The 20,780-nt window shown below is 26.8% G+C and overlaps 1 long non-coding RNA gene across 5 annotated transcripts in view; it reads right to left on the bottom strand.

The window, feature by feature from the left end:
• Window positions 1–592: 592 nt before the first annotated feature.
• Window positions 593–20,780, bottom strand: part of LOC126278644 (uncharacterized) — a 325,715-nt gene continuing 305,527 nt past the window's right edge. For all 5 annotated transcript variants that reach the window (XR_007550755.1, XR_007550756.1, XR_007550754.1 and 2 more), the window contains exon 2: window positions 593–1,151. This is a non-coding gene — a long non-coding RNA (uncharacterized LOC126278644). The remainder of the gene's footprint in view (window positions 1,152–20,780) is intronic.

Here is a 20,780-nt window from a genome sequence, read left to right as displayed (position 1 = left end):
TGATAGTTTATAAAATCAAACATATTAAAACTACCAATTAAAATAATTAAAGACAATAAAATTAAAGCTAAACTAACTTCATAAGAAATTGTTTGAGCAACAGAACGAAGAGAACCTAATAATGAATAATTTGAATTAGAAGATCAACCAGCAATTATAACAGTATAAACACCTAATCTAGTACAACATAAAAAAAATAAAAATCCATAAGAAAAAGAACACATATAAGTTAAATAAGGAAAAATTACTCAAACGGCTAAAGAAATCATTAAATTAAAAACAGGGGAAAAATAATAAAGTAGGTAATTAGATATAATAGGAATTGGCTGCTCCTTACAAATTAACTTAATAGCATCTCTAAATGGCTGAGGAATTCCAACAAAACCTACCTTATTTGGACCCTTTCGAATCTGAATATAACCTGAAACCTTACGCTCTAATAAAGTTAAAAAGGCAACACTAATTAAAACACAAATAACCAATAAAAGAAAATTCAAAATAAATATAAATAAATCATAAAGTATCAATACTATTTGTAGAAAAAATCTACATAAATGAATTCTAAATTCAACACATTAATCTGTCAAAATAGTAAATAAATTAATATTAATCAATATAACAGAAAATATTTTAACCATATGGTCCTATCGTACTAATATGGATTAACAATCTTAGGATAGAAACCGACCTGGCTCACGCCGGTCTGAACTCAGATCATGTAAGAATTTAAAGGTCGAACAGACCTAATCATTGGGCTCCTGCACCCAAAATTTTTCTTAATCCAACATCGAGGTCGCAATCTGCTTTGTCGATATGAGCTCTCAAAAACAATTACGCTGTTATCCCTAAGGTAACTTAATCTTATGATCATAAATTATGGATCAAAATAACAAACATAAATAAATGATATAATAATGAAGAGTTTATCTATTCTTCATGTCACCCCAACAAAACATCATCATTAAATATAGAAAGACAAACAAAAAACTATATAAAAGTAAAATGTCAAGCTCTATAGGGTCTTCTCGTCCTAAAGAAGAATTTAAGCCTTTTGACTCAAAAGTTAAATTCAAAAATTTATTAAGAGACAGTTGATTTCTCGTCAAGCCATTCATTCCAGCCACTAAATAAGAGACTAATGATTATGCTACCTTTGCACGGTCAAAATATCGCGGCTCTTTAAAAATACGCTCAGTGAGCAGGCCAGACCTCAAAATATAAACAAGAGGACATGTTTTTGATAAACAGGCGGAAATCAATTTTGCCTAGTTCCTTATAATAAGTTCACAAGGTAAAAATTTCATACAAATAAATATACTAATTCTATCATTATTACAAAAATTTTAAAATTAAATTAATAATCTTAATAAAAAACCTAAAATATTTATAAAATCAAAATAAAAAATAATGAACTAAAACATAATCTTAAAGATAGCTGGTTTAAAGCTTACTATTATATTTCTATAAAATAAATTATAGGTTATTAACTTCAAAGCTTATCCCTTAAAGAATAAATAAGTTAATATTTTTACTTAAAAAATTAAATAAAAACAAATAACTTTAAAAAATTAAATTTTTTCTTAAGAAACTAGATATCTTGGGAAACGATTAACATCTCATTTCTATAAATAATTTAATAATAATTATGATACATTAACTATAAATTATTTATAAATCAACCCAAATCGAGACAAGTAAAATAAATACTAAAATTTTGATAAACCCTGATACAAAAGGTACAATAAATAAAATCTACTTAAAAAATTTAAAATAATATTTCATAAAACACTTACATTACCAATAAACTATAACTTAAAAAATCAATTCTATAAAATATACTAAGACAAAAATACAATAAAATTATTTATATTAAATAATTAAATAAACAAAAAATAAATATAATAAAATAAATAATCAAGATATCCTGATTTGCACAGAAAAATTTTCAGTGTAAATGAAACACTTTACTAATAAGTTATATCTTGAAACTCTTCCTAGATACACTTTCCAGTACATCTACTATGTTACGACTTATCTCATCTAAATTGAAGCTACTTTAAAATAAAATAGAATAATCAATAATGAGAGCGACGGGCGATGTGTACACATCTCAGAGCCAATATCAGTTAAATTACATAAATTAAATTACTATCAAATCCACCTTCATTAACAGTATTTCACTATCAAATCCGTTATAAACAAAAATCTATTGTAACCCACCTCCTCTTAACTATAAGCTGCACCTTGACCTGAAATATTTTATAATTATAAATCTTGAGAATTATAACTCTAAAAAGATTCTCTGATAACGGAGATATACAAACAAATAAATTAAGTAGAGTAAATCTTGTATTATCAATCATGGGGTAGGTTCCTCTGAATGGAATGAGATACCGCCAAATTCTTTGGGTTTAAAGACCTTAACTAATAGTACCCTGGTAAATATAATTAACATTTAAAATAATAGGGTATCTAATCCTAGTTTATTATTTAAATTTCACAGATTCATAAAAAGGGCCACAAATAAATTTTAACATTTCACCTTACAAATTTATATTTCAACCCTAATAATATAAACAACTGTTTTAACCAATAATATTCACTTGTATCAATCGTATAACCGCGGCTGCTGGCACGAATTATGCCGATACTAAATCAATTGCTAAATCCAAAATCACTTGATAATTAAATCAAATTACTGCAAAAAGAACATTTAGTCTAACAAAACCTACATATAATACAAAGAAAAAGTGAATAAACAAGCAAGAATATAACTTTTAAAAATAAAAAATAAGAAAATTTTAAATCTATTAATTCAGGAAAAAATAAAAGATTCAAATATTTAAAGAAAAAAAAAAGAAAAAACCACAAACATTAACAAAAAAAAAAAGAAACGCCCCTATGTATGACCACAACAACTTCTCTATTATATATAATTAAAGATTAATATGGAACATGTATAGCAATAAATGTATTATATTCTTACTTATTAAATCTTTCTTTTCACTAATAAATAAAGAAAGATTAAATAATATAATAAATATATTTTATACAATTATGTAGTTTAATATAATATGTTATTAATATGTATTCTTTTTTTTATATTAAGTTAACTTTCATATATATTAGTTAAATAATCTAATTATAGATAATTTACATAATTATATTATTATAATTAATATAATTATTTATATTAATTATAATATTTTATATTTAAATTAATAATTTTATTTATTATATCCAATTATAATAATATTAAATATTAAATTTCATATTATTATATATATTATATTATAATAACCTATTTTAAGCTAAAACCATAAGTAGCTAAAATCCTAGGTAAATAATTGCATTAAAATAATCAATTGATAATGGTAAGATGAACTTATAATACTTTAATTTCAATTAAATGTAATATATTAATATAAATTATTTATTATATATATATATATAAAAAAATAAAATGAGCAGAATAAATTAATCCTAATTAAACAAAATAATACATAAAAGAATTTAAAAAAAACTTTCGATTTATATATTAAATAAATGAAGTGCCTGATTAAAGGGTTACCTTGATAGGGTAAATAAAGTAAATAAAATTACCTTCATTAAAATTACATAAGATAGAATTAAACTACCTCCTTTAGTATCAAAAACTAACGTGCATCATACACCTTAATGTAAAAAGGTAAGCTAAACAAGCAAATGGGTTCATACCCCATTTATAGAGGTATCAATCCTCTCCTGTTTAATGACCAACAACTCTACAAAACTTCTCTTCCTATCAACATTAATGATAGGAACGATCCTGTCCATTTCATCAAATTCCTGATTTGGGGTTTGAATAGGACTTGAGATCAACTTACTTTCATTTATTCCGCTCCTAACAAGAAATAAAAATATAATAATAAATGAATCATCAATTAAATATTTTATTGTCCAAGCAATAGCATCGACAATATTATTATTTTCAATTTTGCTGATTCAAATAAAATATCCCATGGGATGGGAAACAGAATTTATCCCATCAATAATAATTAGATCTAGACTATTATTAAAGATTGGAGCTGCACCTTTCCATTTCTGATTTCCAGAAGTTATAGGAGCATCAAGATGAAATAATTGTTTAACAATAATAACATGACAAAAAATCGCCCCAATAATGGTCTTATCTTATTGTATTCAATTAAGAACTTTTATTTGAACAATTATTATCTTCAGAATTATTATTGGGGCAATAGGAGGTTTAAATCAAACATCCTTACGACAACTTTTAGCATATTCATCAATCAGACATCTAGGTTGAATAATTAGATCATTAACAGTCAGAGAAAACATCTGAGAACTATACTTCATTATTTACTCACTATTAAGATTAATTATAGTTTTATTATTTAAGCAAATAAATTTATTTTTCATAAATCAAATTTATTCAGCCAGAAATATAAAAACCGAAATTAAATTCATAATATTCTTATCTTTATTATCTTTAGGTGGACTACCACCATTCCTTGGATTCTTACCAAAATGAATTGTAATACAATCATTAATAGAAAACAATATAACAACTATTATAACTATTATAGTTGTATTAACTACAATTACACTCTACTACTATATACGTATTAGATTCTCAGCTCTAATTATATCATACACAGAAAATTCGTGATCTATAAAGATAAAGTCCCAAAAATCAAGAATCATTCTTCCTATAACAGTAATAATTTCAACAATAGGATTGATTTCAACATCAACCTTAATTTCATTATACTAAGGACTTAAGTTAATCAAACTAATAACCTTCAAAGTTATAATTAAAAGAATAATCTTTTAGGCCTTAGTAAAATTTTACACCTCTAGAATTGCAGTCTAGAATCATAATTGAATATAAGACCTAAATATGATAAGAGAGAAAACATCTCATAAGTAGATTTACAGTCTACCACCTAAAATTCAGCCATCTTACCGCAAAAATGATTATTCTCAACAAACCATAAGGACATTGGTACTTTATACTTCATATTTGGAGCATGAGCAGGAATAGTAGGAACATCAATAAGAATACTTATTCATGCTGAACTTGGCCAACCCGGATCTCTAATTGGGGATGACCAGATTTATAATGTTATTATTACAGCTCACGCATTCGTAATAATTTTCTTTATAGTAATACCTATTATAATTGGTGGATTTGGTAATTGACTTGTTCCACTAATAATTGGTGCACCAGATATAGCATTTCCACGAATAAATAATATAAGTTTTTGATTACTACCACCTTCACTAACCCTTCTTCTTACATCTTCTATAGTAGATAATGGTGCTGGTACAGGATGAACAGTTTACCCTCCTCTAGCAGGAGCTATTGCACACGGGGGTGCATCTGTAGATCTAGCTATTTTTTCACTGCACTTAGCAGGTGTATCATCTATTCTTGGTGCAGTGAATTTCATTACAACAGCAATTAATATACGATCAGAAAGTATAACTTTAGATCAAACACCTTTATTTGTATGATCTGTAGCTATTACAGCATTACTTCTCCTTCTTTCACTTCCAGTTTTAGCAGGAGCTATTACTATATTATTAACAGATCGAAATTTAAATACATCATTCTTTGACCCTGCAGGAGGGGGTGACCCAATTCTATATCAACATCTATTTTGATTCTTTGGACACCCAGAAGTTTATATTTTAATTCTACCGGGGTTCGGAATTATTTCACATATTGTATGTCCAGAAAGAGGAAAAATTGAATCATTTGGAACATTAGGTATAATTTATGCTATACTATCAATTGGACTAATAGGATTTATTGTATGAGCACATCATATATTTACAGTAGGAATGGATGTTGACACACGAGCATATTTTACATCAGCAACAATAATTATTGCTGTACCTACAGGAATTAAGGTATTTAGATGATTAGCTACATTATATGGAACTAAATTCAAGTTCAATCCACCATTATTATGAGCTCTAGGATTTATTTTCCTATTTACAATTGGTGGATTAACAGGATTAGTATTAGCAAATTCATCACTTGATATTGTATTACATGATACATATTATGTAGTAGCCCACTTTCATTATGTATTATCTATAGGAGCAGTATTTGCAATTATAGGAGGTGTCATTCAATGATATCCACTATTTACAGGATTAACTATAAATAATACATGATTAAAAATCCAATTTACAATTATATTCATTGGAGTAAATTTAACATTCTTTCCTCAACACTTCCTAGGATTAGCAGGAATACCTCGACGATACTCTGACTACCCAGACGCATATACATCATGACACGTAGTATCAAGAATTGGGTCTACAATTTCTATTGTAGGAATCATTATATTCATTGTAATTATATGAGAAAGAATGATTACAAACCGAGCAATTATATTTAGAGCTAACATAAGAAGATCAACAGAATGACTACAAAATAACCCTCCTGCAGAACATAGTTACTCAGAATTACCATTAATCTCTAGATTCTAATATGGCAGATTAGTGCAGTAGATTTAAGCTCTACAAACAAAGGTTTGACCTTTTATTAGAAAATATTTATTAATGGCAACATGATCAAATTTATCTCTTCAAGATGGAGCTTCACCATTAATGGAGCAATTATCATTCTTTCATGATCATACTATGGTCGTATTATTATTAATTACAGTAATTGTAGGTTATGCCCTAAGTTATATATTATTTATTGCCTATACTAACCGTAATATACTTCATGGACATTTAATTGAAACAATCTGAACAGCTTTACCAGCAATTACATTAATTTTTATTGCCCTTCCATCATTACGACTATTATATTTACTTGATGATTCAGTAGATGCAATAATTACAATTAAAACCATTGGACGACAATGATATTGAAGATATGAATATTCAGACTTCATAGACGTAGAATTTGACACTTATATAACACCAGAACAAGACCTAGAAAATGATGGATTCCGACTACTAGATGTAGATAACCGAACAATCCTACCAATAAATACAGAAGTACGAGTATTAACAAGAGCATCAGATGTTCTACACTCATGAGCAGTTCCTGCATTAGGGGTTAAAATTGATGCAACGCCAGGTCGGTTAAATCAAGGAACATTCACAATAAATCGACCTGGATTATTCTTTGGACAATGCTCAGAAATCTGTGGAGCAAACCACAGATTTATACCAATTGTAATTGAAAGAACTTCAGTAAATTTATTTATTAAGTGATTATCTAAGATAATTTAAGGAGTTAGTTAAAATAAATAACATTAGAGTGTCAATCTAAAGTAACTAAAAAAAATTAGTACACCTTGAAATTCATCAGATGACTGAAAGTAAGTAATGGTCTCTTAAACCAAATAATAGTAAATTAACGACTACTTCTGATGGGGAAATTATATCCAAATCCCTCAAATATCCCCTCTTATATGATTCTCACTATTCATTATATTTTCAGCTACATTAATCTTGTTTAATCAAATAAACTTCTTCTCATTTAAACCTAACCTTATTAAAAGAGCAGAAAAAGGAACAATTGAAATAAAAAACTTAAATTGAAAATGATAACAAATCTATTCTCAACATTTGACCCATCAACTAACATCTTTAATTTATCATTAAATTGAACTAGAACATTTCTAGGACTATTATTAATCCCATCACTATTTTGACTTACACCATCACGAATTAACATTATCTGAAATAAACTAAATTTAAACTTACATAATGAATTTAAAACACTTCTTGGACCAAAATCATTTAATGGAACAACATTCATTTTCATCTCAATTTTTATTATAATATTATTTAACAATTTCATAGGATTATTCCCTTATATTTTTACTAGAACAAGACATTTAGCATTAACATTTGCAATTGCCCTACCTATATGGCTAAGATTTATATTATTTGGATGAATTAACCATACTAATCATATATTTATTATATTATTTAATCTTTCTTTATTTATTAGTGAAAGATTAAATAAGAAAGAATATAATACATTTATTGCTATACATGTTCCATATTAATCTTTAATTATATATAATAGAGAAGTTGTTGTGGTCATACATAGGGGCGTTTCTTTTTTTTTGTTAATGTTTGTGGTTTTTTTCTTTTTTTTTCTTTAAATATTTGAATCTTTTATTTTTTCCTGAATTAATAGATTTAAAATTTTCTTATTTTTTATTTTTAAAAGTTTTATTCTTGCTTGTTTATTCACTTTTCTTTGTATTATATGTAAGTTTTGTTAGACTAAATGTTCTTTTTGCAGTAATTTGATTTAATTATCAAGTGATTTTGGATTTAGCAATTGATTTAGTATCGGCATAATTCGTGCCAGCAGCCGCGGTTATACGATTGATACAAGTGAATATTATTGGTTAAAACAGTTGTTTATATTATTAGGGTTGAAATATAAATTTGTAAGGTGAAATGTTAAAATTTATTTGTGGCCCTTTTTATGAATCTGTGAAATTTAAATAATAAACTAGGATTAGATACCCTATTATTTTAAATGTTAATTATATTTACCAGGGTACTATTAGTTAAGGTCTTTAAACCCAAAGAATTTGGCGGTATCTCATTCCATTCAGAGGAACCTACCCCATGATTGATAATACACGATTTACTCTACTTAATTTATTTGTTTGTATATCTCCGTTATCAGAGAATCTTTTTAGAGTTATAATTCTCAAGATTTATAATTATAAAATATTTCAGGTCAAGGTGCAGCTTACAGTTAAGAGGAGGTGGGTTACAATAGATTTATGTTTATAACGGATTTGATAGTGAAATACTGTTAATGAAGGTGGATTTGATAGTAATTCAATTTATTTATTTTAACTGATATTGGCTCTGAGATGTGTACACATCGCCCGTCGCTCTCATTATTGATTATTCTAGTTTATTTTAAGGTAGCTTCAATTTAGATGAGATAAGTCGTAACATAGTAGATGTACTGGAAAGTGTATCTAGGAAGAGTTTCAAGATATAACTTATTAGTAAAGTGTTTCATTTACACTGAAAATTTTTCTGTGCAAATCAGGATATCTTGATTATTTATTTTATTATATTTATTTTTTGTTTATTTAATTATTTAATATAAATAATTTTATTGTATTTTTGTCTTAGTATATTTTATAGAATTGATTTTTTAAATTATAGTTTATTGGTAATGTAAGTGTTTTATGAAATATTATTTTAAATTTTTTTAAGTAGATTTTATTTATTGTACCTTTTGTATCAGGGTTTATCAAAATTTTAGTATTTATTTTACTTGTCTCGATTTGGGTTGATTTATAAATAATTTATAGTTAATGTATCATAATTATTATTAAATTATTTATAGAAATGAGATGTTAATCGTTTCCCAAGATATCTAGTTTCTTAAGAAAAAATTTAATTTTTTAAAGTTATTTGTTTTTATTTAATTTTTTAAGTAAAAATATTAACTTATTTATTCTTTAAGGGATAAGCTTTGAAGTTAATAACCTATAATTTATTTTATAGAAATATAATAGTAAGCTTTAAACCAGCTATCTTTAAGATTACGTTTTAGTTCATTATTTTTTATTTTGATTTTATAAATATTTTAGGTTTTTTATTAAGATTATTAATTTAATTTTAAAATTTTCGTAATAATGATAGAATTAGTATATTTATTTGTATGAAATTTTTACCTTGTGAACTTATTATAAGGAACTAGGCAAAATTGATTTCCGCCTGTTTATCAAAAACATGTCCTCTTGTTTATATTTTGAGGTCTGGCCTGCTCACTGAGCGTATTTTTAAAGAGCCGCGGTATTTTGACCGTGCAAAGGTAGCATAATCATTAGTCTCTTAATTAGTGGCTGGAATGAATGGCTTGACGAGAAATCAACTGTCTCTTAATAAATTTTTGAATTTAACTTTTGAGTCAAAAGGCTTAAATTCTTCTTTAGGACGAGAAGACCCTATAGAGCATGACATTTTACTTTTATATAGTTTTTTGTTTGTCTTTCTATATTTAATGATGATGTTTTGTTGGGGTGACATGAAGAATAGATAAACTCTTCATTATTATATCATTTATTTATGTTTGTTATTTTGATCCATAATTTATGATCATAAGATTAAGTTACCTTAGGGATAACAGCGTAATTGTTTTTGAGAGCTCATATCGACAAAGCAGATTGCGACCTCGATGTTGGATTAAGAAAAATTTTGGGTGCAGGAGCCCAATGATTAGGTCTGTTCGACCTTTAAATTCTTACATGATCTGAGTTCAGACCGGCGTGAGCCAGGTCGGTTTCTATCCTAAGATTGTTAATCCATATTAGTACGAAAGGACCATATGGTTAAAATATTTTTTGTTATATTGATTAATATTAATTTATTTACTATTTTGACAGATTAATGTGTTGAATTTAGAATTTATTTATGTAGATTTTTTCTACAAATAGTATTGATACTTTATGATTTATTTATATTTATTTTGAATTTTCTTTTACTGGTTATTTGTGTTTTAATTAGTGTTGCCTTTTTAACTTTATTAGAGCGTAAGGTTTTAGGTTATATTCAGATTCGAAAGGGTCCAAATAAGGTAGGTTTTGTTGGAATTCCTCAGCCATTTAGAGATGCTATTAAGTTAATTTGTAAGGAGCAGCCAATTCCTATTATATCTAATTACCTACTTTATTATTTTTCCCCTGTTTTTAATTTAATGATTTCTTTAGCCGTTTGAGTAATTTTTCCTTATTTAACTTATGTGTGTTCTTTTTCTTATGGATTTTTATTTTTTTTATGTTGTACTAGATTAGGTGTTTATACTGTTATAATTGCTGGTTGATCTTCTAATTCAAATTATTCATTATTAGGTTCTCTTCGTTCTGTTGCTCAAACAATTTCTTATGAAGTTAGTTTAGCTTTAATTTTATTGTCTTTAATTATTTTAATTGGTAGTTTTAATATGTTTGATTTTATAAACTATCAGCTTTATTGTTGATTTATTATTATTTCTTTTCCTTTAGCTTTAGCTTGTTTTGCTTCTTGCTTAGCTGAAACTAATCGTACTCCTTTTGATTTTGCTGAAGGGGAATCTGAGTTAGTTTCAGGATTTAATATTGAGTATGGTGCGGGTGGTTTTACTTTAATTTTTTTAGCTGAATATACTAGAATTGTCTTCATAAGAATGTTATTGGCTTTAATTTTTTTGGGCGGTGATTTTTATTCTTTTATATTTTTTATTAAGCTTGCTATTATATCTTTTGGTTTTATTTGGGTTCGTGGAACATTACCACGGTTCCGTTATGATAAATTAATGTACTTAGCTTGAAAAAGTTTTTTACCTTTATCTTTGAATTTTTTTATTTTCTTTGTTGGTTTAAAGATTTTATTTATCTCATTTGTTTAGTGAAATTTTTTGAGAAAAGTTAATAGAAGAGTTAAACTTCTAATTTTATGTTTTCAAAACATATGCTTTTCCTAAGCTAATTAACTTTATTCCTTAATTAATTTATCTCATGCATTTGCGACATTGACATTAATTAAGAAATATGTGAAGTAAATAATTGTTAAGATTTGACCTGTTATAATATAAGGTTCTTCAACAGGTCGTTTACCAATTCACGTTAGTAAGCATACAACAACTACTATAATTCAGAATAAAATTTGATTAATAGGGTAAAATTGAATGCCTCGGAATGGTGTTTTATTATAAAATGGTAAAATTATTAAGATTCTAATTGATAAAAATAATGCAATAACACCTCCTAACTTATTAGGGATAGATCGTAGAATTGCATATGCAAATAGGAAATATCATTCTGGTTGAATGTGAACTGGTGTTACTAATGGGTTGGCAGGTACAAAGTTATCTGGATCTCCTAATAGGTAAGGATTAATTAAACATAGTATAATTAATAATGATGTTATTATTACAAATGTAATAGAATCCTTAAAGGTAAAGTATGGATGGAATGGAATTTTTTCAATATCTCCATTTAGTCCAAGAGGATTATTAGATCCTGTTTCGTGAAGAAAAAATAAATGAATTGCTGCTATAGCAGCAATAATAAATGGTAATACAAAATGGAATGTGAAGAATCGATTTAATGTTGCATTATCAACAGCGAATCCTCCTCATACTCATTGGACTAAATCTGTTCCTAAGTATGGGATTGCTGATAATAAATTAGTAATTACTGTTGCACCTCAAAAAGATATTTGGCCTCAGGGTAAGACATATCCTATAAATGCAGTTGCTATAACTAAAAATAAAATCACTGTACCAATTATTCAGGTATGTATATATATATAAGATCCATAGTAAATTCCCCGTCCTACATGTAAGTAAATACAAATAAAAAATATAGATGCTCCATTTGCGTGTAAGGTTCGGATAATTCAACCATTATTTACGTCTCGGCAGATGTGTACTACACTACTGAATGCTATTTCAATATTTGATGTATAATGTATAGCTAAAAATAGTCCAGTTACGATTTGAATTACCAAACATAACCCTAATAGGGATCCAAAATTTCATCAAAATGAAATATTTGTTGGGGCAGGTATGTCAATTAAAGAGTTATTAATAATTTTAATTAAAGGATGTCTTAATCGTAAGGGTTTATTCATTAGTAATTATCTTATTTTACGAATAGGTCCCTGATTAATATTGGTGATTTTAACAACTGCTAGTAGTGCTAAAAATAAATAAATTATTATTATTATTGTAACAATGAATGTTGGTCTATTATATAATTTTTCTAAAGATATTGTTATTTCTTGATAATTGATTGAATTATCAATATTTATAGTTTCGGTGTTTTTGAAAAAGTCTATAAATATAGATATATCTAGAATAATTAATATTAATATGATAAATACTCACATTACTAATGTAATAATTATAGTGATTGATTTAGGCTGAAATATTTCGTTTGATGCAATTCTTGTAATGTAAATAAATAATACTAGTATACCACCAAGAAATGTTAAAAATAAAATATATGATAATCAATATCTTTCTATTATTGTTCCTGTTATTAATCCAACTAGGAAGGTTTGAAGGATAATAAAAAGCATTATTGATATTGGGTGTCTTAATTTAATAAAATTAATATTTATTACATTTGATAATGATATAATTATTATTTTGATCATTTCAGGGGTTAGTTTATTTAAAATACCGGTTTTGGGGACCGATGATGGAAGCTTTTCCACCTCTGAAGTTTTAAAAGTGGGGGCTGGACTTATTTCCGGTTTACAAGACCGGCGTTTTTTTTAAACTATTAAAACTAATGTTTATATTCTCTATTTTTACTTCTTTATTGATTTATTTTGCTGGTGTTTATGTTTTTTCTTCTAAACGTAAACATTTATTAATGGTTCTTTTGAGATTAGAATATATTGTTCTTTCTTTATTTATGTTAGTTATTGTTTTTCTTATTGAGTTTGATTATGATTATTTTTTTCCTGTTATTTTTTTAGTTTTTTCTGTTTGTGAGGGTGCTTTAGGTCTTTCTATTTTAGTTTCAATAATTCGTTCTCATGGTAATGATTTTTTTAATTCTTTTGGTTTATCTTTATGTTAAAGTATTTATTTATAACTATTTTTTTGATCCCTCTTTGTTTATTAAATAATTGTTGATGGTTGGTTCATTCTTTAATGTTTCTGTCGGGTTTTGTTTTTATAATTTGTGTTTATTCATATGCTGATTTGAATATAATTAGATATTATTTTGGTATTGATTATTTTTCTTTTAGTTTAATTTTACTTAGTTTTTGGATTTGTTCTTTAATAATCACTGCTAGAGGTTCAGTTTATTTAAGTTCATATCATTCTAATTTTTTTGTTTTTATGGTTTTGATTTTAATAATTATGCTTTATTGTTCATTTGCTAGATTAAGTCTTCTTTCTTTTTATATTTTTTTTGAGGCTAGATTAGTTCCTACTTTACTTTTAATTTTGGGTTGGGGTTATCAACCTGAGCGTTTGCAGGCTGGTGTTTATTTAATTTTTTATACTTTGGTTGCTAGATTACCTTTATTATTAGTTTTATTTAAGGTTTATGATTTTTCTAATACTTTATATTTTCCTTTATTGGTTGATTTTGGTTCTTATTATTTTATGTTTTATGTATTTATAATTTTGGCTTTTTTAGTTAAGATACCTATGTTTTTGGTTCATTTATGACTTCCTAAGGCTCATGTAGAGGCCCCTATTTCAGGTAGAGTAATTCTTGCTGGTGTTTTATTAAAGTTAGGTGGTTATGGTATTTTTCGTGTTATAAAGGTTATTTCTTATTTGGGTTTAAAGTTTAATTATTTTTGATTGTCTTTAGGTTTATCTGGGGGTGTTATTGTAAGATTTATTTGTTTTCGTCAGGTTGATTTGAAGTCTTTAATTGCATATTCTTCTGTTGCTCATATAAGAATGGTTATTGGTGGATTGATGACTATGAATTGATGAGGTTGTGTAGGTTCTCTTTCTCTAATGGTTGGTCATGGTTTATGTTCTTCTGGTTTATTTTGTTTATCTAATATTATTTATGAACGTTTAAGTAGACGAAGATTATTAATTAACAAGGGTATAATTAATTTGATGCCAAGAATAGCTTTATGATGATTTCTTTTAAGATCATCAAATATGGCTGCTCCTCCTTCTTTAAATTTGGTAGGTGAAATTAGATTATTAAATAGAATTATATCTTGATCTTCTTTTAGATTCTTTGCTTTGATTTTTTTATCTTTTTTTAGAGCTGTTTATACTTTGTATATATATTCTTATTCTCAGCATGGGAATTATTATTCTGGTGTTTATACTTGTTCTCTTGGTTATTTTCGTGAATATCATCTTTTACTTTTACATTGATTGCCTTTAAATATTCTCTGTTTAAAGGGTGAATATTTCTTTGTTTAGTTTGCTTAAGTATTTTAATTAAAAATATTGTTTTGTGGAATCAATGATATGAAGTTTTTCATCTTAGGCCGCGAATTTATTTTCTATTTGTTCTTTGAGTTTTTTTTCTTTGTTTATTCCGAGAACTATAATTTTTATTTTTGGTTTTTATTATTTAATAATTGATTATAGAGTTTTTGTTGAGTGAGAGCTTTTCAATTTAAATGGTTCTATAGTTGTTATAACTTTAATTTTGGATTGAATATCTCTTTTTTTTAATATCTTTTGTTATATATATTTCTTCTTTGGTTATTTATTATAGAGAGGATTATATATCTGGTGAAAAGAATATAAATCGTTTTATTATTATTGTTTTAATATTTATTCTTTCTATAGGTTTTTTAATTATTAGTCCTAATTTAATTAGAATTTTATTAGGTTGAGATGGTTTAGGTTAGTTTCTTATTGTTTAGTTATTTATTATCAAAATGTAAAATCTTATAGTGCTGGTATATTAACTGCACTTTCTAATCGTATTGGTGATGTTGCTATTTTAATTTCTATTGCATGAATGTTAAATTTTGGTGGTTGAAATTATATTTATTTTTATGATTTTATTTCTAATTCTTTTGAAATAAAGCTCATTACTATATTAATTGTTTTAGCAGCTATAACTAAGAGAGCTCAGATTCCTTTCTCTTCATGACTTCCTGCTGCTATAGCAGCTCCTACTCCTGTTTCTGCTTTAGTTCATTCTTCTACTCTTGTTACTGCTGGTGTTTATTTATTAATTCGTTTTAGACCAATATTGGATACTTATAATTGTGGTTGATTTTTACTTTTAATTGGTTGTATAACTATATTTATGGCTGGATTGGGCGCTAATTTTGAGTTTGATTTAAAGAAGATTATTGCTCTTTCTACTTTAAGACAACTTGGTTTAATAATAAGAATTTTGGCTATAGGTTATCCAAAGCTTGCATTTTTTCATTTATTGGCTCATGCTTTATTTAAGGCATTATTATTTATATGTGCAGGTTCAATAATTCATAATTTGAAGGATTCTCAGGATATTCGTTTTATAGGATCAATTGTTAATTTCATACCTTTAATTTCAGTTTGTTTTAATGTTTCTAGTTTATCTTTGTGTGGAATACCTTTTTTAGCAGGATTTTATTCAAAGGATTTAATTCTTGAGATGGTTTGTTTAAGATGAATTAATTGTTTAATTTTTTTCTTTATTTTTTTTCTACTGGTTTAACTGCTTCTTATTCTTTTCGTTTGTTTTATTATTCAATATCTGGTGATAATAATTTTTATTCTAGATTTTCTTTTGATGATAAGGGTTATTATATTTCATTTGGAATAATTGGTCTATTGTTTGTTGCTGTTTTTGGTGGTAGTCTTTTATCTTGATTAATTTTTCCTATTCCTCATGTGATTGCTTTACCTTATTATTTAAAGTTTTTAACTATTACAGTTGTTATTTTAGGTGCTTATTTCTAATTTTGATTTTTCTCATAATTTATTTTCTTTAAGTATACTTTCTTTTGTTAGATTTGCTGGTTCTATATGATTTATACCTTTTCTTTCAACTAAGTTTATTAGATATATTCCTTTAAAAATAGGTTATTATTCATCTAAGTCATTTGATTATGGTTGAGGTGAATTACTTGGTGGTCAAGGTTTATATAGATTATTTATTTATTTAATTGGTTATATTCAAGGTTGATATGATTCTAATTTCAAGATTTATCTTTTAACTTTTATTTTTTGAATATTTATTTTGGTAATATTGTTTTTCGTTTACTTAAATAGCTTATAATTAGAGCGTGACACTGAAGATGTTAAGGAAGTATTTTTACTTTTAAGTATTTATAAATATAGATATATTATTTTTACAGTGAAAATGTAATGTTTTATTTAAACTATATAAATTTTTGAAATGTTAACGGAGTTTAACCGCTAATATAAAAAGTTAGCAGCTTTCATATTGGCTTTACATTTCCTTAATTGGAACTATTATAGTTCAATTATATTATTAACAGTAATACGCCTCTTTTTGGCTTCAATTAATAAGAATAAGGGTAGTACATACCAATCTTCCAGGTCGAAACTGACTGCAATATTTCGCTTCTTATTCTATTTAAGGTTGATTGATAATATCAATACTTTTTGAATGCAACCCAAATGTTATATTTAACTACAACCCTTTATTCTGCTCATTGTAATGCTCCTTGGTTTCATTCATGGTATAGTCTTCCTAATAGAACTAGAATAAAAAATATTGTTGATACTGTTCAGATTATAATGTCTGAAGTTTTAAAAATAATTACAATTGGTAGAATTAGTGCAATTTCTACATCAAAAATTAAAAAGATTACTGCGATTAGGAAGAATCGTATTGAGAATGGTATTCGTGCTGATCTTTTTGGATCAAACCCACATTCAAATGGTGATCTTTTTTCTCGATCATTAATTAATTTTTTTGATAGTGTTGTTGCCAGGATTATAACAATTATTGGAATAATAAATCTAATGAAAACTCTTGTTGATAGAATTAGAATTGTTTTTCTTGATTTATATCAAGCTTTCTGATTGGAAGTCAAATGTACTATTTATACTAGAAAAACAATTATCTACCTCATCAATAAATAGAGATATATAAGAATAATCATACTACGTCTACGAAGTGTCAGTATCATGCTGCTGCTTCAAATCCAAAGTGATGTCTTGGTGAAAATTGATTTATTGAGTGTCGAAGTAGACATGTTGATAAAAAGATTGTTCCAATAATTACGTCTAAACCATGGAATCCTGTTGCAACAAAGAATGTTGATCCATAAACTGCATCTGCAATGGTAAAAGGTGCTTCTCAATATTCATATGCTTGAAGTATTGTAAAGTATAGTCCTAATAACACTGTGAAGAATAATCCTTGTAGTGCTTGAGTATGATTAGATTCCATTAAACTATGATGTGCTCATGTTACTGTTACTCCTGATGCTAAAAGAATAGCTGTATTAAGTAATGGAATTTGTATAGGGTTAAAGGGTTGAATTCCTATTGGAGGTCATAGTATTCCTAGTTCAATTGTTGGTGCTAATCTTCTTCTAAAGAATGCTCAAAAAAAAAGAAACGAAAAATAATACCTCTGATGCAATAAATAAAATTATTCCTCATCGTAATCCAATTGATACAAATCCTGTATGTAATCCTTGATATGTTCCTTCTCGTACTACATCTCGTCATCATTGAATTATAGTTAGTAGGGTAATTCCAAATCCAATTATGAATAAGTTAATATTAAATAGGTGGAATCATTTTGCTAGTCCTGATACTAGGACTATTGCTCCAATTGCTCCTGTTAATGGTCAAGGTCTATAGTCTACTAAGTGGAATGGGTGGTTTGAGTGAGTTGTTAACATAGGTTTAATATACTTCTCTAGAATATAGAGTTCTTAGAATTGAGAAAACATAGGCTTGAATTATTGCTACTGCTGATTCTAGAATTAATAGAAGTATTTGTCCAATAATTAGTAATGAGATTAAGTTTATTGCTATAGATGGTCCTGTGTTTCCTAATAAGGTTAATAATAAGTGTCCTGCAATTATATTTGCTGCCAACCGTACTGCTAATGTACCTGGTCGAATAACATTACTAATTGTTTCAATTAGTACTATAAATGATATTAATGCAGGCGGTGTACCTTGTGGTACAAGGTGTGTAAATATATGATTAGTATGGTTAATTCATCCAAATAATATAAATCTTAGCCATATAGGTAGGGCAATTGCAAATGTTAATGCTAAATGTCTTGTTCTAGTAAAAATATAAGGGAATAATCCTATGAAATTGTTAAATAATATTATAATAAAAATTGAGATGAAAATGAATGTTGTTCGATTAAATGATTTTGGTCCAAGAAGTGTTTTAAATTCATTATGTAAGGTTAAATTTAGTTTATTTCAGATAATGTTAATTCGTGATGGTGTAAGTCAAAATAGTGATGGGATTAATAATAGTCCTAGAAATGTTCTAGTTCAATTTAATGATAAATTAAAGATGTTAGTTGATGGGTCAAATGTTGAGAATAGATTTGTTATCATTTTCAATTTAAGTTTTTTATTTCAATTGTTCCTTTTTCTGCTCTTTTAATAAGGTTAGGTTTAAATGAGAAGAAGTTTATTTGATTAAACAAGATTAATGTAGCTGAAAATATAATGAATAGTGAGAATCATATAAGAGGGGATATTTGAGGGATTTGGATATAATTTCCCCATCAGAAGTAGTCGTTAATTTACTATTATTTGGTTTAAGAGACCATTACTTACTTTCAGTCATCTGATGAATTTCAAGGTGTACTAATTTTTTTTAGTTACTTTAGATTGACACTCTAATGTTATTTATTTTAACTAACTCCTTAAATTATCTTAGATAATCACTTAATAAATAAATTTACTGAAGTTCTTTCAATTACAATTGGTATAAATCTGTGGTTTGCTCCACAGATTTCTGAGCATTGTCCAAAGAATAATCCAGGTCGATTTATTGTGAATGTTCCTTGATTTAACCGACCTGGCGTTGCATCAATTTTAACCCCTAATGCAGGAACTGCTCATGAGTGTAGAACATCTGATGCTCTTGTTAATACTCGTACTTCTGTATTTATTGGTATTATTGTTCGGTTATCTACATCTAGTAGTCGGAATCCATCATTTTCTAGGTCTTGTTCTGGTGTTTATAAGTGTCAAATTCTACGTCTATGAAGTCTGAATATTCATATCTTCAATATCATTGTCGTCCAATGGTTTTAATTGTAATTATTGCATCTACTGAATCATCAAGTAAATATAATAGTCGTAATGATGGAAGGGCAATAAAAATTAATGTAATTGCTGGTAAAGCTGTTCAGATTGTTTCAATTAAATGTCCATGAAGTATATTACGGTTAGTATAGGCAATAAATAATATATAAATTAGGGCATAACCTACAATTACTGTAATTAATAATAATACGACCATAGTATGATCATGAAAGAATGATAATTGCTCCATTAATGGTGAAGCTCCATCTTGAAGAGATAAATTTGATCATGTTGCCATTAATAAATATTTTCTAATAAAAGGTCAAACCTTTATTTGTAGAGCTTAAATCTACTGCACTAATCTGCCATATTAGAATCTAGAGATTAATGGTAATTCTGAGTAACTATGTTCTGCAGGAGGGTTATTTTGTAGTCATTCTGTTGATCTTCTTATGTTAGCTCTAAGTATAATTGCTCGGTTTGTAATCATTCTTTCTCATATAATTACAATGAATATAATGATTCCTACAATAGAAATTGTAGACCCAATTCTTGATACTACGTGTCATGATGTATATGCGTCTGGGTAGTCAGAGTATCGTCGAGGTATTCCTGCTAATGCTAGGAAGTGTTGAGGAAAGAATGTTAAATTTACTCCAATGAATATAATTGTAAATTGGATTTTTAATCATGTATTATTTATAGTTAATCCTGTAAATAGTGGATATCATTGAATGACACCTCCTATAATTGCAAATACTGCTCCTATAGATAATACATAATGAAAGTGGGCTACTACATAATATGTATCATGTAATACGATATCAAGTGATGAATTTGCTAATACTAATCCTGTTAATCCACCAATTGTAAATAGGAAAATAAATCCTAGAGCTCATAATAATGGTGGATTGAACTTGAATTTAGTTCCATATAATGTAGCTAATCATCTAAATACCTTAATTCCTGTAGGTACAGCAATAATTATTGTTGCTGATGTAAAATATGCTCGTGTGTCAACATCCATTCCTACTGTAAATATATGATGTGCTCATACAATAAATCCTATTAG

The sequence above is a fragment of the Schistocerca gregaria genome, chromosome 6 (genome assembly GCF_023897955.1).
Source record: "Schistocerca gregaria isolate iqSchGreg1 chromosome 6, iqSchGreg1.2, whole genome shotgun sequence".
In the NCBI taxonomy this organism is placed as follows: Eukaryota; Metazoa; Arthropoda; class Insecta; order Orthoptera; family Acrididae; genus Schistocerca; species Schistocerca gregaria.
The sequence above is the reverse complement of the archived record's forward strand: the minus strand, read 5'-3'. Positions and strand labels throughout refer to the sequence as shown.